Source organism: Marmota marmota, unplaced genomic scaffold (genome assembly GCF_001458135.2).
Source record: "Marmota marmota marmota unplaced genomic scaffold, marMar, whole genome shotgun sequence".
Classification (NCBI taxonomy): Eukaryota; Metazoa; Chordata; class Mammalia; order Rodentia; family Sciuridae; genus Marmota; species Marmota marmota.
In genome coordinates this window covers 16,026,175-16,053,000 of record NW_026000153.1, presented here as the reverse complement: position 1 = coordinate 16,053,000, position 26,826 = coordinate 16,026,175, and the positions used below count along the sequence as shown (strand labels likewise).

The following is a 26,826-nucleotide window of genomic DNA, read 5'->3' as shown; positions in this document are numbered from 1 at the left end:
TAACACTAATTAACATTAATTGCTTATTTACTAACAGACTAAAAAAGAAAATCTACTTAATCATCTCATTTGATGCCAAAAAAAAAAGCAGGTAACAAAAGTTAACATCAACTCATGGTTTAAAAGAAAAAAAAAAACTTAGCAAACTAGAAATAAAAAGGGAGTACCACAACTGATAGTTGAAATACTTAATGGTGAAACACTAAACCACTTTTCTTCTAATATAAGGAATAATGCAAATATGACTGATCCTACCTTTTCTATTCAGTGTAGAGGTCCTAGCCAATAATATAAAATAAGAAAAATAAATTAGTAGTATAGTATACAGATTGGAAAGCAAAAAGTAAAACAAATGCGTATACTCATCTAATTATCCTGGCTTCTGTTTGAACACAGGTACACAAACAGTTCTTGAATTTGGTATGAATGCTCTCTCCAAGTGTGCTATCTTTTATTGTGGTGAAGAAGCTTTAAAGCTTCTGGCATCTGCCTTACAAAGTGTGAAAACTGGAATTACCTCATTAAGATCAGCGCCTGAAAACGAACGATCCATGGATCAAGCTGGTTTGATACTAATTCCATGCTTGGGCCTTTTAGTTACGTGAAATAATAAATTCTATTTTTGCCTTAAGTTAATCTAGGTTAGAATTTTCTGTCACTCATCATCTACAAGTCCTAATTTCTTCTTCCTATCTTCCTTTATATTTTAAATCCTTTGAAGGATTAGACTTTTTAATTCTTTTGCTTCTGTTTTTTTTTAATAGTGTTATCTCAAAATCTCACTTGAATAGAAAAAAATAACATTATAAAGGAATACTATCCTGCCACATATGTGAGAAATAAATATAGTATAATGAATTTTTAAGTAATCCATGATAAGCCCAACTCAGAAAGTTAAGGGTTGTATATTTTCTCTATACAGAGAATAACTAGAGAGGGTAAAGGTGGGGGAAATCTCATGAAAAAAAGGAGTAAAGGAAGAGGACCAGGAAGAAGGAGGAGGGGAAGGAAAAGGGAAATACTGGGGAATGATACTGACCAAATGATCTTGTTATATCATGTGCACATTGAATATATAACAACAAATCCCAACATTATGTATAATTATAATGCACCAATAAAAATATGGAAAAATTCCACAAGTGGTAAATCAGAATCAGTCCTTACTAAGGGTCTTCAATAGTGTAAAAGATAGACAATGTAAATCCCTTGTTATACCCCTTCTAGATTCACTTTTTACACTGAAGTGTCAAAAGAATAGCAATCAGACATGATGGATTTGCGCAATGTGTATATGCTATTATATTTATACTGATTTTAACCAAAGACATCATAAAAAGTATATAGAACACATTATATTCTCAATCATGAAGACTCACTTTAATTTACAACCCAAGATCATCCTCTTAAAATTTTATACTTTGTTCATTATACAAATCTCTCTAACACACCTCCAGAATTCCTTCTCCAAAATGATGCCAACCAAAACCACATTTATTCCCAATGATTACTCCATTATTCTATTACCTGTAGCAGTTGTCATTCCAACATCATTAATTTGAAGATTTGCCTTCTAATAGAAGAAATTTATTCTTTGCTAAAACTCCAACTTTCCTTAATCACAGTGTTTCAGAATGAGCTGACTCAAAAAGAAGATCCTATTTGGCATGTGATTCTGGGAAACACACTTTAGGGATATATAAAAAGAATATCAAGAAAAGAGAAAACCACTGAAGAATGTGTTACTGCTCTGGCTAACTGAGATTCAATCTCCCTAGGGTCTTTCTGAAGAATCACCTATAATATACCTTAGAATTGTCTAGAGAAAGATTTGACCATTGACCTCCACACCTCACTGGTTGAGAGTTACCCATTGAGTCAAGAAATTTCTGGCATTCCCAAACTGCCTTAGGTAGGGTAAGCAAGTATATGTGATACAAATTAAGTCCTCAATCAGAGATTCAGATAGACAAAGATGATTGTCAGTGAGTACAGGAACTATCTCCACATTTGCAGGAGAACTCAGTGTGGATAGAAGGGATATGAAATAGGAGATCAACAGCATCAGTTACACTGTCCAACTGAACTTCCAACTCTTCCACTTCATCCTAACAATTGCAAGAATACCAACATTTTTCTCTCTCCTCCTCATTAATTCATGGATTTCTCTACAGTCTCTACATGCATCTTCATTCAACTACTTAATATATTACATTTCTACTAACCTAGATACAATTCCCTTATTAAACATATTCCCCTTTGATCGATATTACCCAAAAGACAAAGGAAACTTAGGCTTCATATAATGTCCCTTTTTGCCCAGGCTTAGTTTCTTTGAGAAAGATCTTGAGAAAACAGGAGCATTAACTTTCAAGAGTTTCAGGAATAAAGAAGACATAGTCCCTGCTCTCCAGCTGCCTTGTGGAAGAAAGAAGTCAAGGTCACAAATAACTAAAACATAAGGCAAAATGAGCTGAGTGCCACAAGAGAGGTACATACAAAGTGCTTTGAGAGCTCAGAGGAGATAAATATCACATCCAGTTGGCAGGATGAGGAAGGATATGTGAATGAGGAGGCTTGTGAACTGAGCTTTGAAGGATGGATAGGATTTTGTCAGTAAGAGGTGGCTAGAGGGCTTTCTAAATATAGAGCATATTATAAGTAAAGTTCCAACCACAGAAAAATGCATGATCCTTTGAGAAACAGTCTGGTTTGACTGGAGCATAATGTACATATCACAGAAATGTACAGGGAGAATGGCTGGAAAGGACCCCTCTGCATATATTTTTAACCACTTCAGTAATCTATTATCAGAGCTTTCAATGCTTAAAGTGCTGTTACATTAATGCCTCTGGTAGTAAGACCTATTAACTATATGTTATATTTTTTATATCAGTTTAGTATTCAGATTTTAAAATTTCCACAAGATCAAACTTGTTGAAAGGGAATATAAAAAGTCAAAAGTTGTCATTTCCTTATGATCATGTGAGGATAGCAGAAAAGTATAAGAGCCTATGACGTTTTGTCTTTGTGCAATGACTGCTTTAAGAAAGAAGTGATTGTTTATAGGTTAAACAAGTGATAGAATGAGATAATAAAAAAGATGAATGAATAAAATAAGTCAATGTTTAATACTCTCTTCAACAGGTGCTTGAATCTACACATATATGTGAGTTTAAAGGAAATTAGCCAAAATAAATAACATGGGAAATCAATGTTAAACACATTTGTATGCATGTGGTTTTTCTTCACATCCTAGGGGAATTGACATTTTAGTCTTGCTGAGGCCCTATTATTAATCTTATTCTTACCAGAGTTGAATGGGAAGTAAACTGGCTGAAGTGTAATAACTGAAGCAAAAAGAAAATTGCTTCTTTCTTGTAGAACAAATACTTCAGTCCAGCCTGAGAACGATTTTAGACAGTCTCAGTGGTTGGTTTGCCAACCCACAAATACAATCTTACTCTAGATCTTATGAGTACATAATAGCATGGTTAGTTTACATCTGAAAATCAATTAGTACACCTCAAAGTGCATTCCCTGGACTATGTCTATGAGATATGAATGTTGGGGGGGGGGGTTTGGTTGCTGCTGTTTTTTGTTTTGTTTTATTTACATTTTTTAATGTTTTTGGAAAAACCGAAAGAAGAATAATTTATAACATGTGAAAATCAATTTAATATTTAGAATAATTCCATGAAAAAAAATTGGTCCAAAAACATTACCCTCATTTTACAGATTAAAACTCAAGGTCCCCCAAAAAGTTAACTGTGCTCTCATATCAGAGTTGTAATAAGGCATTTTGAGTCTCACTTTTTTCCACTATACCTGAAATGACTCTTAGAAGAAAAGTATTAACTGCTTTAAATAATTCACTGTTTGAATTTGTACATTTCAAAAAGGGACACTTCCTTCAGCAATAATCTCATTATAGATGCTAGTTTTTAGGTATTTAATATTCTTCTATGGTTTTCTTCCCACAAAGCAATGTTAAAATGATCTGTGACATGCTCTTGGCTTTAGTTCTCTGTCTCAAAAAAAGTTATTGTAGAAACTGTTGAATAAATTCAAAGTGTTTCTTAAAGAAATGCTTGGCCCTGCCTCTAAGAACCCTGGAATGTCTATTCTATACAAAGATAGATTCTCTTTATGAGTTAGAATATAAATTAAATTCTTCATTTTCATAACAGCATGTCAACTTTATATTTGTATTTCTAGGACCTAAAAAGCCAAACTAACCAAATTGTGAAGCAATTCCAAACACCTGGATGACAGCTTCTTACCAGAGTTCTCCTTGAATGTTCTCAAGCTTTCAGTGAGAGATGACTGAGACAACATCAGGGTTGATGAGTGTGAATAGGGGCAAGATAGTCTAGAGTGGATAAATGATTCTCAAACCTGAATCTGCAAACAAATCACCTAGAGATCTTGTCAAAATGCTGATTCTGATTAAGAATAGCTGAGGTGAGACTCAAAATTGAATTTCTAATTGGCTCCCAAGTGCCATGCCAATACTGTTAGTTCAGGATCATACTTTGAGTAGCACAGTCTACAACAAACTGCAGCCCTGGACTATATCTATGAGATATGAATGTTTGGGGTTTCTTGTTGTTGTTTTGTTTGTTTACATTTTTAAATGTTTGGAAGAAAACTGAAAGAAGAATAATTTGTAACGTGAAAATTATAGCAAATTCATGTCAGTGTCCATTGTTTTATTGTATTATTTATAAAAGCAACCAACCTAAGTATTTACCAATGGGTAAATGGAGAAAGATATTATGATAAGACATGCTGTTTTAATCATTTTTTTCATTGCTACCACCAAATGATCTAACAAGAACAATTAGAGAAGGAAAAGTTTATTTGGGGGCTCATAGTTCATAGATTTCAGTCCTAGACAGCCAGCTCCATTCCTTAGGGCTTAAGGTGAGGCAGAATATCATAGAAGAAGAATGTGGCAGAGGAAAAAAGTTCACATGATTATCATAAAGCAGAGAGACTCCAATCATAGATACAAAATACATAACCCAAAGGCAGCCCCCAACGCCCAACTCCTCTAGCCACACCCTGTCTTCAGTTACCACTCACAGTTAGTCCCCATTAGGGGATTAATTCACGGATTAAGTTAAGGCCCTCACAACCCAATCATTTTACCTCTGAATGTTTTTGAATTGTCTCACACATGAACTTTTGGAGGATATTTCATACCTAAACCATAATATGTACACAATGGAATATTATTCAGCCTGAAAAAAAAAACATGGAAATTTTGACATTTGTAACAACAGGGATTAAACTGAAGGACATTGTGTTAAGTGAAATAAGCCAAGTACAGAAAGACAAATACAACATGTTACCACTTACATGTGAAATCTGAAAAAGTCTAACTTATAAACAGGGAGTAGAATAGTGTTACCAGGGGCTGGTGGAGGAAGGGGGAATATGATAAAAAATGGAAACAAAACTTCAGTTAGATTGGATAAATAAGTTTAAGAGATCCATTATATAACATGGTAACTACAGTTAATAACAAACATATATCATGCTAGAAAAATGCTAATAGATTTTGTCTTTTCATCACACACACATACACAAATGAGGTAGTTGTGTTTAGCTTGATTTAACTATTCACAATGTATCTATGTTTAATATCATTTTTTACTGTAAAAATGTATACAATTTTATTCATCAGTTAAAAGTAAACTAATAAAAAATTTTAAAGGAAAAAGTTTCATTGTAACTTAGGCATGTTTATTCATTTATATGTTATCCACGTTTCTTTTGTGATATTACAGAGTTAAATAGATGCAACAGAGTCTGTACAGTCCACAAAACCTAAAATATCTACTCTGTCCTTTTACAGAAAATGTTTACTGACAACTTGCCTAGCTAGAGCAGTGGTTCTCAATGCTTGTTGTAGAATCAAAACACCTGGGAGCCTTAAGAAATATTTCTGACCTTTATTACACCAGATCAGTTAATCCAGAGTCTCTGGGGTGACCTCAGCATCATTTTTTTAAAAATTCTCCAAATGACTACTATGAGTAGTTGGATTGGAAAATCACTTATCTAAAGGAAATACTCTCTTCCTGCCCATGTCTCAGCACATATAGACAAAAATCACAAAGTGAAAACTTAAAGTCCAGGTCTTCAACTATTGACAGCTTATTTCTGCAAAATCTCTACATTTTTCTTACTACAAAACAAGATATAATCCCTACAATGAATCTTTGTTGCTTTGTGTTATTATTGTTGCTCTTAAGTCTAACATTTATGAAAACTAGTACAAACCTTCACTGGTCTCTTCATCCTTTACCACATTTGTTTTCAAGAGTTATCATTGCTTTCTTCTTCTTATAGATGGTTGAAACCAACTGTTATCACTAAACTATAAACACACATGAGCTACACATCAGCTACAAGTGTACCCACCTGCTATGACCTGTAGACCCAGGCAAGGTCCACCCTCTGACTCTTTACTCCAACCCTAGAGTCTTATATGGGACCTGCACATCAATCATAGCCCTCTCCTGTGTCTTTAAATGCTCCCCTTTGGTAGCCACCTTTCTCACATTCTAGAAACCTGCTAAATTCTACCATTATCAAAACACCCCCCCCCAATAATTCACCCTTAGCTACTACTCATCTTCTCCCTTTATTATTCAAAAATACTTGAAAAAATCTTCACATTCTGTTTCAATTTCCAGTCTAACATTTGCTTCTAAACACAATATGCCATGGTTTCAGTCAACATCATTCTACTAGATCTCCTCTTGAAAACATCACCAATTATCTCCATTTTCTAATTTAGTGGAAAAATTTTAACCCTATTTCATAACATTTCTCCACAGCATCACACACTGCTATTTTCCTGAAATTTTCTTTCTCTGATACCACATACTGTTGGTTCTCGTCAAACCTATGATTATTCACTCCCATTCTGTGTCCTTGGTGGGCTCTCCATTCTTTAATCCACCTAGGTACTCCAGTGCTCCATCTACAGTCCACTGTTCTCACCTGCAACATGATCTTAATCACTCAAATAGTTCCATTTACCATAGGTACTGATGATTCCTGAGCTTGCTAATCCCTGCCCAGCATCTCAGACTCACAATCAATTTCCTTATACAATCACTGTTTGACTATACCAAACCCAATGTGCCCCAAAGCACAATCATTTTATCTTCTGCCTGACTTACTCCCTGTATTTCCCTGTCTCAATTCTCAATTGGAGACTTTGCAACTGACCAGATACATAGAGGTAGGAAACCTGGCATTTATTGTTAGCTCCCCCATTACCCAGAGCTAAGCATTATTAGGTCCTGTAGATTCATATCTTAATTATATCTCAAATGGACCTCCTACTACCACTGACCTAATCCAAAGTCTCATCATCTTTCAAAGGAAAGACTGAAACTGATTTTCCTACTTGCAGTTTTGCCTGCTAAAACCATCACTGTAATCACACATTCAAGGATGATTTACTTACAACACAAATATTACCACATCAATTATAGGTCTAAAATCCATCAGTGTCTGTACTCCACAAGATACTGCTCAAGCTCTTCAGCACATATTCTCCAAAGTTTGGACCTTAGCTCTCTGCTATCATCTTCCCGCTTCACTTAATATACTCAACATGTTACACATAACAATAATAAGAACCTTCCTTACAGAAGCCTCTACCTGGAATTCCTTGCTTCTCCCCACTATTCCCTCTACCCACCTCCCATATTTTCATGTCTCCCAGGTATGGAAGTGTCCACCTCTGTGTCATCCCAATAGCCTGTGTATTTCTATACTATTCATATCATGATGCAGTAGTTAAGAGAACGGGATAATCACAGAGATTGAGGTTCAGATCACTCCATTTCTCAACTCTCTTATCTGGATTCCTTAATTCCACAGTTCCTTCCTATGTGAAACAGTAATAACATTCACCTTATTGTTTTTCATTAATAATTAAGGAGATAAAGTACTTAGGCTATAAACTGACATAGGGTGTGAACCCAACAAATTAGAGTTTGTAGATGTTATTATAAATGTTTGTTGTTGATTTCAAAACCAGAAAACCAAAACTGTGTTGTATGGGTTCAGTGACTCTTCTTCAAAAGCTTTACTTTCGCAAGAAAATCTTCATAAAGTTTTTTTTTTTTCTGATTTAGTCTTTATTATGGCTTTGCAAAGATCTCTTCCTTACCCTGGGTGGGGGCGGGGTGGGGGGCGGGAATCTTGATATACATTGAAACAATAACAAAAGAGAAAGTATGGTGACATGCCAATGAAAAGAATAGCAGGAGTTTTTCACACATGAATATTTCAATCATCTTTAAAAGCTTTTAATTAGTAAAACTTAAGGACCATGAATGACTTTTTCTAGGAAAAACAAGATTCCTTATACCTAAATCATTATGAATTATCCACATGCAGAATGACAGAGGACCTGCTTTTATTTTACTTCAGAGCATGATGATGTGAAAATATAAAATATGAAGTCCTGACATTATTCCCTGTCTTTGCCTTAGCCCTACCTGATGGATATATGTCATATTTGCCCAAGATACAGAGCTCAAATTCCCCATGGTCAAGAAATCAGACCATAAAAGTAGAACAGAATTATTCTTTTTGAAGAAAACATGGTATAATATCTGTCTTTAGGTGGCAGAGTAATGTATTAAGATCTTAATTTTATTTTTCGTTTTGCTGCTCTTGAATAACTTGTTGTTGATTTCATATTTAGAAACTTGAAGATTAAAACCATATTTAGTAACTTGTATTCTTCATTTTTCCTTCTTATGCCTCACTCCTCCCTTCTGAAAAAAGACAGACATTCTACACTCCCTTGTCACAGGGAAGTCCTGCTTGTAGAACTAAAGCATAAATGGCCTGAAGAGAACTCCTCTCACTTGCTATGTTTTTCCAAGACTTGCGGTATGGAGACAAACATAAAGTACTGCCTTTGTGTGAGAGTGAGTGGCAAATGTGGGAACAAATGTGGCAGAAGCAGTTACATCTGTATGACCCACAAGTAAAGGGGTCCAAAGATTCCCTCTTACCTAGATATAGGAAAGAGGCCTGTCTCCTTAGGAAACTCAAACCAAGTGGAAACCCAGACTCTCTTTTGAGAGCACCTGAACCCAATGTGCTCCCACATCCTCGGTATCACAACAGTCTTTTTTAAATTATTTTTTTATTTATATATGACAGTGGATGCATTACAATTCTTATTACACATATAGAGCACAATATTTCATATCTCTGATTATATACAAAGTATATTCACACCAATTTGTGTCTTCATACATGTATTTTAGATAATAATGTCCATCACATTCCACTATCATTTATAACCCCCTGCTGCCTCCCTTCCCCTCTCACCCCTGTGCCCTATCTAGAGTTCGTCTATTCCTCCAATACTCCCCCTCCCTATCCCACTATGGATCAGCCTCTTTATATGAGAGAAAACCTTCAGCATTTGGTTTTTTGGGATTGGCTAACTTCACTTAGCTTTATCTTCTCTAACTCCATCCATTTACCTGCAAATGCCATGATTTTATTCTCTTTTATTGCTGAGTAATATTCCACTGTGTATATATGCCACATTTTTAAAAAATCCATCTATCTACTGAAGGGCATCTAGGTTGGTTCCATAGTTTAGCTATTGTGAATTGTGCTGCTATAAACATTGATGTGGCTGTGTCCCTGTACTATGCTGTTTTTAAGTCCCTTGGGTATAGACCGAGAAGAGGGATAGCTGGGTCAAATGGTGGTTCCATTCCCAGTTTTCCAAGAAATCTCCATACAACTTTTCATATTGGCTGCACCAATTTGCAGTCCCACCAGCAGTGTATGAGTGTGCCTTTTTCCCCACATCCTCACCAACATTTATTGTTGTTTGTATTCAAAATAGCTGTCATTTTGACTGGAGTGAGATGAAATCTTAGAGTAGTTTTGATTTACATTTCTCTAATTGCTAGCAGTGATGAAAATTTTTTCATATATTTGCTGATTGACTGTATATCATCATCTAAGAAGTGTCTGTTCAGGTCCTTGGCCCATTTATTGATTGGTTTTTTTTTTTGTTTTTTGTTTTGGTGTTTAGCTTTTTGAGTTCTTTATATACCCTAGAGATTAGTGCTCTATCTTATGTGTGAGGAGTAAAGATTTGCTCCCATGATGTAGGCTGTCTGTTCACCCCTCAGATTGTTTCTTTTGCTAAGAAGAAACTTATTAGTTTGAGCCCATCTCACTATGTTCATCAAATAAACTCTTCTCAAGTTCAAGAGTCAAATAGACCACAACACAATAATTTTGGGTGATTTTGACACACCTCTTTCATCACTAGATAGATCTTACAAACAAAATCTAAACAAAGAAACTATAGAACTCAATAATACAATCAATAACTTAAACTTAACTGACATATATAGAATATTTCATCCTCCAATGAGAGAATACACTTTCTTCTCAGCAGCACATGGATCCTTCTCTAAAATAGACCATATACTATGCCACAAAGCAACTCTTAGCAAATATAAAAAAGTAAAGATATTATCCTGCATTCTATCAGATCATAATAAAATGAAGTTAGAACTTAGTGATAAAATAAGAAATAAAATATACTCTAACACCTGGATACTAAATAATAAAAGCTATTGAATGAGCAATGGGTTGCAGAAGACATCAAGGAGGAGATTAAAAAATTTTTAGAGGTGAGTGAGAACACGGATACAACATATCGAAATCTTTGGGACACTATGAAAGCAGTTCTAAAAAGAAAGTTCATTGCATGGAGTTCATTCCTTAAAAGAAAAAAAAGTCAACAAATAAGTGACTTAAAATTACATCTCAAAGCCCTAGAAAAATAAGAACAAATCAACATCAAAAGCAGTAGAAGACAGGAAATAATTAAAATCAGAGCTGAAATCAATGAAATTGAAACAAAAGAAACAAATGAAAAAATTGACAGGATAAAACATTGATTCTTTGACACAACAGTCTTGACACCATAAAGTCCAAGGGATTGGTGTAGATTAAAGTAGATGTGTTGGGGTTTTGACTAAGGGGCTTTGGGCAAGTGGGGAATGTATTTGTTTGTTTGTTTACAATTATCACAGATGCTAAAAACATTCTTTAAGGACAGACCTATACCACAAGAACTTCTCACCATAAGTAGCACTTTAATTAGAGAAACTGGAAGACAATGGGCATCAAAGAAGAAAGTGATTTAGACTCAGGGTCTCTCACCTGTACAACACCTCCTACACCTCCCTCTGTGAGACAGGGAGCCCTGGAATAACTGAAATTGAATCTCCTTTGACCTGGGGACAAGGGCTTAGAGTTGTATTTGTCAATTTTTAAAAATATATAATAAGACATTTCTTACACATTGGAGCTTATTGGTAACTGGTGTCCCCTATAGAAATCTCAGACTGGGAGTGTGGTGACAGGGCTTTCATGCAGCATGCTGAGCTCTGTCCTGTCATCTCTGCACTCCTGAGAACACACAGCATTCTGCACTGAGATGGCTCAGAAGATGGCTTTCCATACTGCATCTGTGTCTCAGAGCAATGAAAAAAAACCAGCCACCCTTCTGTCCCCAAGAGAACACCCAATGTTCCTTTATTCCCACTTTTTTGCACAAAAAAATGGCAGCATAAATTATATTTTTAAAGTTTTATTTTTAAGCTATTTTATTTATAATCAATAAAATCTGCTTAAGCATCTGTATATGCACACAGCCCACCTAACAATTGTTCCATGTCACAAGATTGGCAAGAAAGGACTTTTGCAATGCTATATAAAGTGACACAAATTACTGTTTTTGTGAGAAATGTCCACATATCACCTTAAATGCTAAATAAACAGCCATGTGCATTTGAAAAATGGAATTAGAAAAATAATTTTGAACTTTAGTATAAAAATAGATTTGAGGAAAGTAAATAAAATACCATTTATATAGCACCATTATCTAAACATGAAAAAAATATATGATGTAAATTAATCTTTATACCTATTTGCTAAAAAAGAAGGAAGAGACAACATGATTCTTTTTGTATGTGAGAGAAGCAACACAAGAAGTTTAAATTTCTTGCCTAAAAAGTAGTAATCAGCAGAGACGAGATAAAAATCTACATGGAGATCTAAACACTGTCCTCTTAGAAGCATTCTCTTTAAATGTTTAATCAACTTAAACTAAAATGACTACTTTAAATTTCCTTTTATAATCATTGACCAGAGTCCTGGCTTTAATGTCCATACTACCTGTCGGTAATGCATCACACCTTTATTTTAATTACTTGTTTAACATATCTTCCCTGCCAGATTATAGACCCTGGAAGACAGGAAAGTGTCTATCTTCATTTATTATTCAAGTATTTTTAAATTCTATTTTTAAATGCATGTGGCTGTTTAGTTGGCATTTAAGGTGAAAAAGATAATTGAACACTTTATAATATCAGGCACTACAAGTACTCATCTCATTTAAATCTTCCTATAATCCTAAGAGGTAGATATAAAATCACCATTTTACTAAATGTAGAAGCTGAAGGCAGTGGCATTAAGTTGCTCATAAGAGATCACCCAGCCAGTAAATCCTGACAGAATTTCAAGCAGTACTATCCAAGGTTACAATCATGAACTCAATAGTCCTCCCTCTTTCTTCACCCTACAAACAGTGCAGAGATTTCATGCATTTCAGAATTAATCTGGATTATTTCTAGTGGCCATCAAGGATTCTGGCAGTGCAAAATTAAAACATGTCAAACTGGACACAGAGGTGGAGGCTGAGGCAGGAGGATCACAAATTCAAAGCCAGAGTTAGCAACTTGGTGAGGTCCTGAGCAACTCAGCAAGATCCTGTCTCAAAATAAAAAATAAAAAGGGTTAGGGATGAGGCTCAATGGTTAAGAACCTCTGGGTTTAACCACCAGTACCAAAGTGGGGAAAAACAGTTACTAAGACCATTTTTAGTTTCCTTGAATGTTATGATCATTGACCAGAATCCTGGCTTTAACTTCCATACTACCTGACTGTAATATATCACATGTTATTTCAATTGCTTAACACATCTTTCCTGCCAGACTACAGGGCAGGAAAAGTGGCTATCGTCATTTATACTATTCTCAGCACATAGCATAGTGCCTGGCACATAAGAGGTTCTCAATAAACTTTTTGTTGAATGAGTGACTTTGAGGGGGCCAAGGCAGTCTTCTGAGTGACAGAAAGTATGGCATAATGGTGGCACCTAGAAGTAAAACTTCATTGTAAACTATTAGACCAGGATTGACTTAGAGAAAACCTATGATCCAAGAAGACACAGCAAGTAGAAATTAACAAGTAAAACCCCACTTTTCTTTGAAGCCTTTTCAAACTCCATAGGAAAATAGCTTCTCTTTTTCCCATCCTGGGCATGATTTTTGTCACACCTGGCTTTGTCTATTTTTTTTGTCTGTCACACTTACTTCCTAAATTGCATATATTCATTTTTGTGTTGCCATTTCTCTGTAGAATTCCTACACATTCAAATTTTTTAATCTTCTACCCAACACACTTAACACTATTACACTACAACCACTATTAGTTTGTTCCCTTTTAAAAACAAAATTAAAGGTTACCCCTCACCTAAAGTGTTTAATCCATAAAGACTCGATTCATATTCCAAATTTACTTTCTACCATCCCTCTCTTCACACATTTTAGTTTCACCTAACAGGAGCTTCTTGCTGATGCCCTGACATTTTTGCCTTTGATTATGGAGTTTACTTTATAAAATGTCCTTCATTTTTGAGCCCAGATCAATTTTCATTTCCTTCAAGAAGTCATCACAAACTCATTCCAAACAGACACAACCCTTCCTCATCTCAATTCCTACATTTTATCTATATTTTTCTATTGACATAATGTCACTCTATTAATCCACACATGTATTTTCTATTTTCCAAGAGATAGTAAAAGGAAATGTTCCTAAGAAAATGTAACATGTAATTCACCTCTATCTTTCATTTCAAGTAGCACAGGGCCTTCTATACAGTAGGTATTTTACAATTTAAGGTGAATAAATAAGTTAATGAATAAAAAGATAAGTTCATTTTTGTTCTGTTGTTCTTACATCATGAACCTATCCTAATGTAAATAACATTAATAATAAAACCAGAATCCTAGTCCAATTTTTCTCATGAGCTAGTTACAAAACTTGGCAAATTATTTAAGCTTTATCAGTTCTAAAACCAATCTTGGGCCATTTCTAATATAAAGATACATTGTATAATATAACATAATTGGATAATTTTAAGCAGAGGAAACACAATTCTTCATCCTTTGCCTAGTAACTCTTAATCTTCCTTCAGAACTCATCATCACTTCCCCAGAGAGGTTTCCCTGAGGACATATCTACACCAAATCCCACCATATAACAATCTGATGGCAGCACCATAAATCTCAAATTGGAAGGACTTATCACCCTTATAATTTCTACTAATTTCTGTTACTCTTTAAGTAAGGTCTATACAGGCTTCTCCCCTCTATATCCAATAAAAATGAATGAATGAATGTAATCTTAGCATATAAGATCTTATAAAGCAGGACACATTTTTTAGTTCTCTATATAATATCAAATATTTCATCACTCAAATACTTTCCAAAAATAACAGACATAAATCTAGGTGATTTCACAACTTTAAAAATTGATGAAATTTATAAAGCACATAAATTATCATTTAATCAAAATTTATATATTCAAAGAATATGATCTCTGATAAACATTCTGAAGTTTGCAATTTAAATTAAATTTCCTCTTTTGTTTTATTCTAGCTCTTTGCTATTTAATGCAAATACATTTGCTTTAATAAGCTGTTTCACTTTAGTCCTAAGTCCTTCCTAAACTTAAGACATTATAGTTAGAACTATAATTATGAGTTAAAGGTAAGAGGTTATATCACAGCCGAGCACGGTGGCATATGCCAGCAGCTTGGGAGGCTGAGGCAGGAGGATGTCAACTTTCAAACCAACCTCAGTAACTTAACGGTCCTAAGAAACTAAGCAAGACCCTGTCTCAAAAAAAAAAAAATTAAAAGGGCTGGGCATGTGGCTCAGTGCTTAGGCACCCCTGGGTTAAATCCTCAGTACAGAAAAAAAAAAAAAAAGAGGTTAGACAACAAAGCCAAAGCTTTAGATCTTCTTTCACATGGTCCTTTCTGTACACAGGGGACTATTCTATTTTGTCAAAAAGAGAAATTGACTGACACTAGTGACCCATGACCTCTTCCTAACCAATAAAACAGATTGAAAGCATCAAATCCTGAGACTGAGTTCTCTCAAGGGACTACATAAGACAAGCTAAGTTCACTTCTAATATAAAATAGCTCTTTACTTTTTTAGTCACATGTACGAATGTGTGAAGAGTAAACCCCCAAGCAATAATTCTATTCCTGGCAACATAATTCTGAAGGTCACTAGAGTATGCAAAATTCCAAAAACACTTATGCAGCCTCTCAGAAAAGGCATATGCCCATAAAATTCTTAAAATAAGCTACATAGAGACATAAGCAAACAAATGTACTACAGAGCAGTGACTATCTTTCAGACATTATAGGTATTTTTGAGAAATAAAAGCAGCTATGTTAAAAGTCTATATATCTTAATTACCACTCTCAAGAAATTCCTAGGTTACACACACACAGACAGACAGACAGACAGACACACACACACACACACACACACACATACACACACCTCCTTTGATGGCAGGAATCATATTTACCCCAGATCTTTATCATCAGAACTTGGCATGGTATACTGAATGAATAAGTGTTATTTATGAACTCCTTCTGAAGTAATCATCCAACAAAACATAAATATGAAATAAATACAAACACAAAATAATGGACATACAAAAGTACCACTCATCTTTGGTCACATACCCAAAACTATCATTTCCAAATGGTATGATTATTTGGTTAAACAGAGTCTGTAACTTTTTAATGCTTGGGATTCTGGCACAATGCAAGACATAGGAAGTGATGGGAAATAATATGACACAGACTCATCAACATATTCCTTACTGGTATACTAAGTTTGATAACATCCATGCTAGCACAACACCATTAAGTCTAGAGTATCTTCTGAGACAGAAATAATCCTACACACTGATTTGGAAGTTACTTAATTTTATAATTTTTGAACCATTAGTCAACAGATTTAGGTGATTTTTTTTCTTTACCAAAGTTAAAGCAGTAATGCTTTGAAGATAGGTTATTTTAAAATATATATGTTTACTGGGTATTAACCATATGCCAGGCATTGTTCTATACTCATTCCAAAAGGATAAAACAAGATGGAAGCAGCAAACACAAATTCCCAGGATGAGGAAAAGGTCAATTGAGGAAGAAGGCTGAGAGAACTGAGAGATGAGATGAAGTGGGGCTCTTTTCCTCTTCTACTTCTTCACCAAAATCCTCTTTCTTTTCGGCAGTGGTATCCCAGTACTGCTGATACTCATACACAAGCTTGTTCATGTTGCTCTCAGACTCAGTGAATTCCATCTTGTTCATGCCTTCACCTTTGTACCAGTGGAAGAAGGCCTTCTGGCAGAATATGGAGATGTGCTTGAAAAGCTCCTTGGATAACCATGCTGCTGCCAATGAAGCTGACTGCCATATCGAGACCAAGAGGCAAGAGAGTCATTTTAACAGCCCATTAGGGATCCATCCCATGAAGTAGATACTATTCTTGCCCTTCAGGTTGTGTATCTGCTCATCTGCCTCTTTCACAGATATCTGTCCACAGAAAACATTAGCCACAATGAATGAAACTGAACATGGCAGGGATAACAGGTGGCCATCCATTTTTGGCATGAAAGACCTGATGGGTAAGTCCAAACATGGTGATGTACAGTACTACTGGCTCCCACAGTGGTGAGAGGAGCAAAACCAGGCATGAAGAAGTGGAAATGTGGAAAGAGTACCATGTTGACTAACAGGTTGCAGAGGTCAGCATAAAACTGGCTAAGAAAGCAGAGGCTAATGGTTAAGAAGAGGCTGGTGATTACATGGCTCATGGTGGCTGAAATGAGGTGGTTCAGATTCCTGTAGGTTGGTATGATCATCTTGGGGATAAAGAAGAAGATAATATATAGGCCTTGCTGTCAACACAATAGGTCTCATCACTCTCTTCCATGAACTGATGAACAGAGAAGTAGTCTTGTAGGGCTCAATCACAGTGTAAGATGTTTTGGGGTGACTGCACCACTCTGAAGGTATCCATGATGCATGAATGTTGCTGATGAACAGGCATTAAAGGGCCTGTGCCCACACTCAGTGACTAGGTCAGCCAGAATTTCTACAGGCAATGAGCGATCTCAATCGCCTTCCACATCTTATCTAGGATTGAGTCAATCAGTGCAGTCTCCCCTGAATAGTGGCCCTTGACTCAGCTGTTACCTGCTGCAGATTGACCAAAAACAAAGTTATCTGGTCTGAAGATGTGGCCAAAAGAATCTTAGCAAACAAAGTCATGGCTTTACATTGTAGATCTAACATTTTAGATCCAAGATAACATGAGGAATATATTTGTCACCTGGGCTTCACTGTAGTACCAGAGATGTAGTCTAGCTTCAATTCACTGACCCCATGGTAGATACCAGTGGGGACTATCTTCATCACTGATCACCTCCCAGAACTGGAACTGGTTACGACACTGACTGGTCTAGATTTGCATGATTTCCTTCATGGTTAAATTTTATTTTAATTGTGTTTTCCTCACCCCATAATATACAAGGCAAGAAAATATGTCAAAACATTTTTTTTCTTTAACAGTTATATGCTGAAAGGGTGGAAAGTGACTTGGAAGCTGGGAACAGCAAGATCCAAATGAGATGGTGGGAAAATTCTGAGTTTACGACATTTTTTAATATCAGAGTTTTTAAAAATATCACAAAGTGTGACAGTTTCATAGTAATAATATTTACACATATGAACAAAAGAACAAAATATTATAAATCTTGGGCCAAAAAAATTACCTTATAACACTCCTGCACAAGTGAGCTAAAAAGAGAATTTTCTTCTTATAAAAGTTTCTTTTTACTAGTACTACTGGTATTTGTCTTTCTTATATATTTTATGCAGCCAGCCATATTCAGAGTCACACAGAACTACACCATAGTACTACTATAATAATCAAGTTGACTCAGAGAATCAAATGACTCTTAAAGACTCTATAAGTACAGAACAAAATAGATTCTCTCATTCTTCTCAACATATTGTACTACTCCCTACCTGTTCAGAGTAAATATTGATAATATTACATGTCAATGCTGTTATTTCAGTATCAAAAACCATATATGGTCACAGTAGACACTGTCCTTACTAACTAATTATAGGCAGAAAGAAAGAGCTACACTGTTTTTTGAACAATATTCTCATTTAATAAACATTTACTATTTATCTTATAGTGAGTAATACTCAATCATTTCAGAAAAAGATGATCATAAGAAAAAAGAAACTCAGAATTACAAAACCTCTACCTCCAAAATCTAACAAAACAAATATAAAAGGGAAAAATCAAAATGTACCAGCAGAAAATTAAAGAAGATGGCAATTTCTGCCACAAATTTTGGTATGTGTCAATTAAAGACAAGAGAGTGAGTATTTGTGATACTGACTTTCAGTTCCTTTCATGACTGTCAATAGCAGATTTTCCTTGGCTACCACATTTAAAAGGAAGGAAACTTCTTCTACCTTTATTCTATTTCTTAGTCCCTTGTTATTTTTGCCACAGCATTCATCAATCTGTAATATTTTTTTTCCATTTTTGTGTTTCCGGTATCATACCCTCACAATAAAGTATCCATTAGTACACCTTAGGAAACAAATTCCACAGGGATAGGGACTGTGGATTTATAATCTAGTTCCATGGACACTCAGAAAATATTTTCGACTGAATGAATAAGTGGTTGGAATGTAACTGAAGAAGAAAAATATCAAGGGTATCAATGAGCTTATACAACATGAACTCCTGTGCCAGATAAAGATGTGTTTCTAGTGTGTATTATAACATAATTCAATATGTAATGGCAACACAGGACCTCATATTTATAGCCATCCCATGAAAGTTTCACTCTGATAAAGTAGAACTTCAAAAATACAATTAATACATTCTGGAGACAAAATGTGTAAATAACAAAAAAAGCTATAAAGTAAAAGCAATTTTTTTATTAAATAAAAAATTAATCACTATTAATACATTCTTACATGTCTCTAGGGAAATTTTATATATGATAATCTCTTTAAGAAGGGATAGCTATGCTGATAGGAAAAGATCCTAAAGCATAGTTAGAATCAGCTCTACTGACAATAAAGGAAGATCATCCCATGCAGGAAATAAAGCATGTGCAAAGGCCCTGTTTTAGTCAGCTTTTTCATTGTTGGGACTAAAAGACCCAACCAGCACAATTATAGAGGAGGAAAATTTATTCAGGGGCTCACAGTTTCAGAGGTTTCACTCTATAGACAGCTGGCTCCACTTTCCAGGGCTTCAGGTTAGGCAGAACATCATGGTGGAAGAGTGTGGCAGAGGGAAGCAGCTCACATGATGATCAGAAAGCAGAGAGAGAGATACAAATATATATATATATCTCAAAGCCATGCCCCTAATGCCTCAACTCCTCCAGACAAATCACATCTGCCTTCAATTACCACTCAATTAATCCCATCAGGTCATCAATTAATTATTGCTCTCATAACCCAATCATTTCTCCCTTAAACCTTCTTGTATTGTCTCACACATGAGCATTTGGGGAAATACCTCACCTCCAAACCATAACAGGCCCTGAGGTCAGGAATTCAGGGAAATCCATGATTTCAACAAATATAGCTATAGATAATTCCCAATAACCTGTTTCTCCTCAAAAGAATCAAAGGTCAACTGGAAGAAAAAAGCTACCTCTACCCAAAGTGTCCATTGAAAGGGAGTTGCCTTAATTAGTTGTCCCAATAAACAATCTATACATACCCACATAAAACTACAAGAGTCAAGAGCTCTCCTATGTACCAATAATGAATCTTCTGAGAAATAAATCAGGAAAATGGTCCCATTCACAACAGCCCAAAAAAAGAAAAGATAGGAACTGGGCATGGTAGTACATGCCTGTAATCCCAGCAACTGGAGAGGCTGAGTCAGTAGTTTTGAAAGTTCAAAGCCAGCCTCAGCAACTTAGCAAGGCCCTAGGTAACTTAGCAAGACCCTGTATCAAAATAACTTTTTTTTTTTTAAAAAAAGGACTGGGGTTGGGAACAGTGGTTAAGCATCCCTGAGTTCAATCCCCAGTACCTCCCCCCCCCAAAAAAAAATGATGAAAACACTTGAGAATAAATCTAATCAAGGAGGCAAAAAAACCTCTACAATGAAAATGACAGAACACTATAGAAAGAAATTGAAGAAAAAAAAGAAGATGGATAGATGTCCCATGTTTATGGGTAGGAAGAATTAATATCACTTCACTGGCCATATAACCAAAAACAATCTACAGATTGAATAAAATATCCCTATCAAAATACCAAAGACATTCATCATAGAACTAGAAAAAATCCTAAAATTTGCTTGGAAGAAGACCCAGAATAACCAAAAACAATGCTAAGCCAAAAAAATCAATTCTGCAGGCATCACAATACCTAACTTCAAATTATTCTACAGAACTATAGTTACAAAAGTTGCATGGTACTGACATAAAAGCAGACAGATAGAATAATGGAACAGTAGACACAGAGACAAACCCACTCAGATACAGTCATCCGATCTTTGGCAGAGACACTGATATCATACCCTGGAGAAAAGATAGTCTTTTTTAATAAATAGTGGTGGGAAAATTGGTTATCATATGTAGAAAAATCAGACTAGATGTTGAACATTTTTTCATATATATTTAATATATTTTTCATATATTTGTTGATTCAAACCACAGGGTCAGGTTGGATTGCGAAAAAAAAAAACGTAATGGCATTTTTTCATATATTTGTTGGTTGATTGTTAATCTTCTTCTGAGAAATGCAAATAAAAACTATTCTAAGATTTCATCTCACTCCAGTCAGAATGGCAGCTATTAAGAATACAAACAACAATAAGTGTTGGCAAGGATGTAAAAGAAAAAGGCACACTCATACATTGCTGGTGGGAATGCAATTTGGTGCAGCCAATATTGAAAGCAGTATGGAGATTCCTTGGGAAACTGGGAATGGAACCACTATTTGACCCAGTTATCCCACTCCTTGGTCTATACCCAAACGACTTAAAAACAGCATACTTCAGGGACACAGCCACATCAATGTTTATAGCAGCACAATTCATAATAGCTAAACTGTGGAACCAATCTAGATGCCCTTCAGTAGATAAACAGATAAAGAAAATGTGATATTATATATATANAAAAAAAAAAAAAAAAAAAAATATATATATATATATATATATAAATATACACACACACACACACACACACACACACACAATGGAATATTACTCAGCATTAAAAGAGAATAAAATCATGGCATTTGCAGGTAAATGGATGCAGTTAGAGAATATCATGCTAAGTGAAATTACCCAATCCCCCCCAAAAAACAAATGCCTAACGATTTCTCTAATTAAAGGAAGATGATTCATAATATGCTTTGGGGGGATGGGGGGAGAGTATTAAATGAACTCTAGATAGGGGACAGGGGAAAAGGGGAGAGAAGGAAAGGGAGGGTGCATAGGGGTAGGAAAGATGGTAAAATGCAATGGTCATCATTACCCTAACTACATATATGAAGACACGAAGGATGTGACTCTACTTTGTGTACAACCAGAGATATGAAAAATTGTGCTCTATATGTGTAATATGAATTTTAATGCATTCTATTGTCATATATAACAAATTAAATTTAAAAAAAAAAATTTTTAGAGATTCAGTCACAGCCGGAAGAGCAAAGAACACAATGTTGAGACTGAATAAACCAAAGCCCTTGTCATTCTCAATGTGACTCATTAGCTAAGGGTGCTTAGTGTCATGTTCTCTTTTAAAACTCCCATACTCAGAGTATCTTATTAATCAAACCACAGGGTCAGGTCGGATTGTGAGCTTTGAAATGTAATACAGATTAAATGTTGATTAATATTATTGCCAAAAATATGTGTATTGTAGAGTCTGGTTAATTAATACTGTAACATAAATGAAATTTATTTTTTTGCAAATTGCCTGAAAATTTGAATTTGTTGAATAAAAAATTAATAAAATATATAAATATATTTTTTAAAAATAAAAATCAGACTAGATCCCCATCTCTCACTCTGTGGATTCAAAATGGATCAAGGACCTAGGAATTAGACCAAATATTTTGCAGTTCCTAGAAAAAAATGTAGGATCAACACTCCAACATATAGACAGGTAATAACTTCCTCTATAGGACTCCTAAAGCTCAGGAAATAATGCCAAGAATTAATAAACATAATGGCATCAAATTAACAAGCTTCTGCATAGCAAAGGAAAAGACACCAGCCTTGGTGTTCATCAATGGCTGAATGGATGATGAAATGTGGTATTTGTACACCATGGAGTTTTTTCAGCCATAAAGAACAAAATTATGTTATTTGTAGGAAAATGGATGGAACTTGAGAACATTATGTTAAGCAAAATAAGTCAAACTCAGAAAAATCAAAGTTCATATGTTTTCTCTCCTATGTGGAAGCTAGGGAGGATGAAGGAAAAGAAAAGCAGGAAAAGGGTCTCATGAAAAGCAAAGAGAGACCAGTAGAGTAAAGAGATCAGGGTAAGGGTAGAGGGAAGGGAAAGGGGAAATACTGGAAGACTATATTGCCCAAATTATATTGTTATATAATGGGCATGCATGACTATGCAACAACAAAACCCATTCTTATGTTTAATTATAATGCACCAATAAAATGATGGAAAAAAGGACTATTCAAAAAAAAAACTAAGTTACCTTGTCCAAAGATATGAATAACCAAAATTGACATGGCACAAGCAGAATAAATCAATCCAAAATAAATCACCTAGTTAATACTGCTGTTATTTACAAAAATAAACATTCATTCAACTTCCAATAATATCAAAAACAATCAGAAACATACATGTGCACAGAATGAAGTCCAAAGACCTTTGTTTTCTCCTTAATTTGAATTTGAGGATTTCTTTACATTATATTTCTTCTTTAGGAGTATATACTTCTTAATGTCAGTATGAGTATCACCATATTATGATGGTGTTATTGACTTAAAAACTCATTTTTTTAAAAATCTCATAATGCTCTTCAGGGATAAAATTTATAAAGTTTTAAGGTACTTTTCACTCATCTAAACTCTATGTAAACCTTCTTCTATTATAGCTAAGTATGAAAAAAACAAAGAATTAAATGCCTATTATTTCTATAATTATTTTTTCATACAAGGCAAAGTAAAAGGAGAAGGAAACTTTAACTTTCTAGTTTTAAATCACACATACTATCGTGATGTTATTCCTCAGGCTTTACTGGCAGTAGTTTTCACCTATTAATTCCATGAAATTGTTTAATAATAATTATTACTATGATATAAAATTATACCACATGATATATGCTGTGTTTTATATATAGTACAAATCTTGATTCTTAGAATTATTCCTTAAAACCCAATAATCTTCTATGTATTTACATATTTGTGCTACAATTTCTTTTCATGAAAAAAAAAACAGTATGAATTTGAGATTAAAATTCTTGGAGAACAGAAAATCTAGGTTACTTGAACTGAATCCTTTGCAGTTATTTGAGCCAGAAATGTTCCTCAGTCATATTTATTCCTGTGTTTTAGACAAACATTACCTTTTCTTGTTAACAAGCATTCTTCATAGAATTCCCCATTCCCTTAGAGAGCATTCTCTATAAATTGTAGGGTTTGTCTTTTCAAAGTTTATACAGATGTATGGTTTATTTTCTTTAATAATTTATACATTTTCCATTAACATAAAAAATTAATTATATTAAGAATTAATATAACATTGAAATGATGTTTTCCAGTTGAGAAATAAAACTATAGCCTCTAACAATATATATTTCCTAGGAAAATATGAGAAGCAAAACTACAGAAGCTATCCCTATGCAAATGATGGATAATATATAAAGAACTCAATAGGAAAAAAAAACGTGCTTGAGAACATCCATGCACAGTTTTTTTTTAAATGAGATAAATGCATCTGAATAGAAATAAAAGAAAAATATGAAAAGAGTTAACCATTCAGCATATTTCAACAGCCAGTTCCTTTCACCACTGCAAAGGGCTTTGTGAACAGTAAAGATGTAGGGTCTCAAATCTGAAGTACATTTTGTAATGGCCTCAATCAGTCTTCAGAATTCTAGATGACTAAAGAGATAGACACCTGACAGATGATGTTATAAAGGCTGTCTCCATGTGAATCTGACAGTTCTTCAACTCTTATTCCATTACTGGTCTTGGAAAAAAAAACTCGGAAGAACATTCAAAAAAAAAGAAAATCTTTATTTAAAAAAAAAAACTTCCAACTAGTAAAATCATATCAAAAATATAACACTGGGCTGGGGTTATGGCTCAATGGCAGACTTGCCTCACACATGTGAGGTACTGGGTTTGATCCTCAGAATAAAAATAAACAAACAAAATAAGATATTGTGCTCATGTATAACGAAAAAAATATTTTTTTAAAAAAAAATTACACTGGATCTTATTTCAAGTATGTATTTAATAACCCTGATTTTAGAAAACACATTATATTCCTCAACCTATATTATTTTTAACATGCAGATATACATATCCCAAGGAAATATTTGTATTTCCTGTTTACTTAAAAGAATTGTGAAAAATGTCTTATGAACATCATTTTTAAATTAAAGAAGAGAAAATCAGAAGACTCTCATCTTACTATACCTCAGGAAATGAAATGGAAATTTTTAAATAATCTTTTAAAGTATCAGCACAAACCTGAATGTTATCTCTGATTGAACAGTGATGATTAAAACACTAAGGAAGTAATCCCAAAAGTCTTTACTAACTAAAAATATATTTTAAAACTGTTGAATTTAGTGAATTTCAGTATTTGGTTGAAATTTCTTTGTAATGTTTTTAAACAATGTGCAATATTTTGGCAAGATCTTAAACCTGCCCAGTGAGCAACTCCAGAGAAAACAAAATACAATAAAGTTGTTGTATTTTTTTTTTTAAAGAAACATGAAGTGCACAGGAAAGTGTGCTTTGCCTTAACCTAACTTCACAGCTGCATTCCTGAATGTTAGTGACTGATTTTCTTTTGTGCAATCTTTCCAAATCTTTCCTCACCGGACATTACCATTTACTACTTATATGCCCACCAGCTGTAGAAGAAATAAAAATAACAAACAAACCAAGCACAAATGTAAAACATAAAACAAAAAACAGTTCCTGGCTCATCCTATTTCCATGTTTAAATCCTGTAGTCAATGAAAGTAACCAATCAACATTTACTGAGCATTTATACGGCAATAAACTCTTTTCAAGTAACTAAGAAAAGGAGAAAATTAAATAAATTGGATAAGTCACAGATAAGAACTGGTCAAAATGGAATCTTCTTTTCTGGCATTTTTCCGAATGTTCATAATAGTGGAAACAACTGGCATGAAAGAAATATTCAGAGTCTTTCAAGTTGGACTATCTAGCTCTTATGCCACTTTTCACATGAGTCTCTGGACGAGTCATGTATTTTCTCTGAGCATCAGCTTCCCCATTTATATGACCATAATAATATATATCTTGCACAATGTTGCTGAGAGTTATTTAAGATGAAGTGCATAACACACCTACATGCTGAGTTGATGAACACAAATCTTGTTATTAATTAAAGCATATAGTATTTGTTTTTTTAATTTATTTTTTTATTATTAGTTGTTCAAAACATTACAAAGCTCTTGACATATCATATTTCATACATTTGATTCAAGCAGATTATGAACTCCCATTTTTACCCCATATACATATTGCAGATTCACATCGGTTCCACATCCACTTTTTTAGAGGATAGGAAGGGCAGCAGAATACAACAGACACTAGTATAGCATATAGTATTTGTATTTTCCTCTAAATACAAATCACAGCTAAGGCACTTTAAAAAATATTTTCTTATTGAAAAGTGATATATATATATGTCAGAAATATTTAGGAAATATTAGTGAGCAAAAGAAAATAATGAAAATCATGCCAAGAGATAACCACATTCACAATTAGCTTTCTCTCTCTCTCCTCCCTTCTACTTTCCCATCCTCTCTCCCTCCTTTTCCCCTCCCTACTTACCCTAAACATAATGAAAAGAATCCCTGAAAGTGAGGATCTCTGGATATATTTCTTCCTGTACCTCTGCTCCATATAAACCAACCAACTTTATATATGGGGACTAAGCAAAAATGATCTTTCTTGTGATGATTCCCTCCTGATCCTCCAGGTTCAGCAGTTAGGGGAATATATGTGTAGCGAGGAACAGCTGGAGCTGAGGATCCCACAAATCTCCCCTGAAGATTCATTCTCCCTCCAGGATTATCACTAGTTAATCCTCACTGCCATGCCACATAGACCCTAGGAACATGTTTCTGTCTGTGGCTGCAACCTGCTTTATGTTTTTTCCATGTTGATGTGACTTAAATTTTTTTTAATTTCTTAAATTTATTTTAACTGATACAGAAAAATATTAAAATTGTACATAAGCATGTGGTATTTGTGCTGTTTTGATATCTATATACATTGTGTAATGTTTAAATCAAAATTCTTTCTTCTAGCTTTTTGAAATGTTCAGTACATTATTGTCATCTAT

General features: G+C 34.4%; 1 protein-coding gene and 1 pseudogene across 8 annotated transcripts in view; both read right to left on the bottom strand.

Annotated features, from left to right (window-relative positions):
- Sugct (succinyl-CoA:glutarate-CoA transferase) overlaps nt 1-26,826 on the bottom strand; it is a 702,721-nt gene that overhangs the window by 448,912 nt on the left and 226,983 nt on the right. The gene's annotated exons all lie outside the window — the stretch shown is intronic.
- Nucleotides 10,864-19,479, bottom strand: LOC125611534 (annotated as a pseudogene).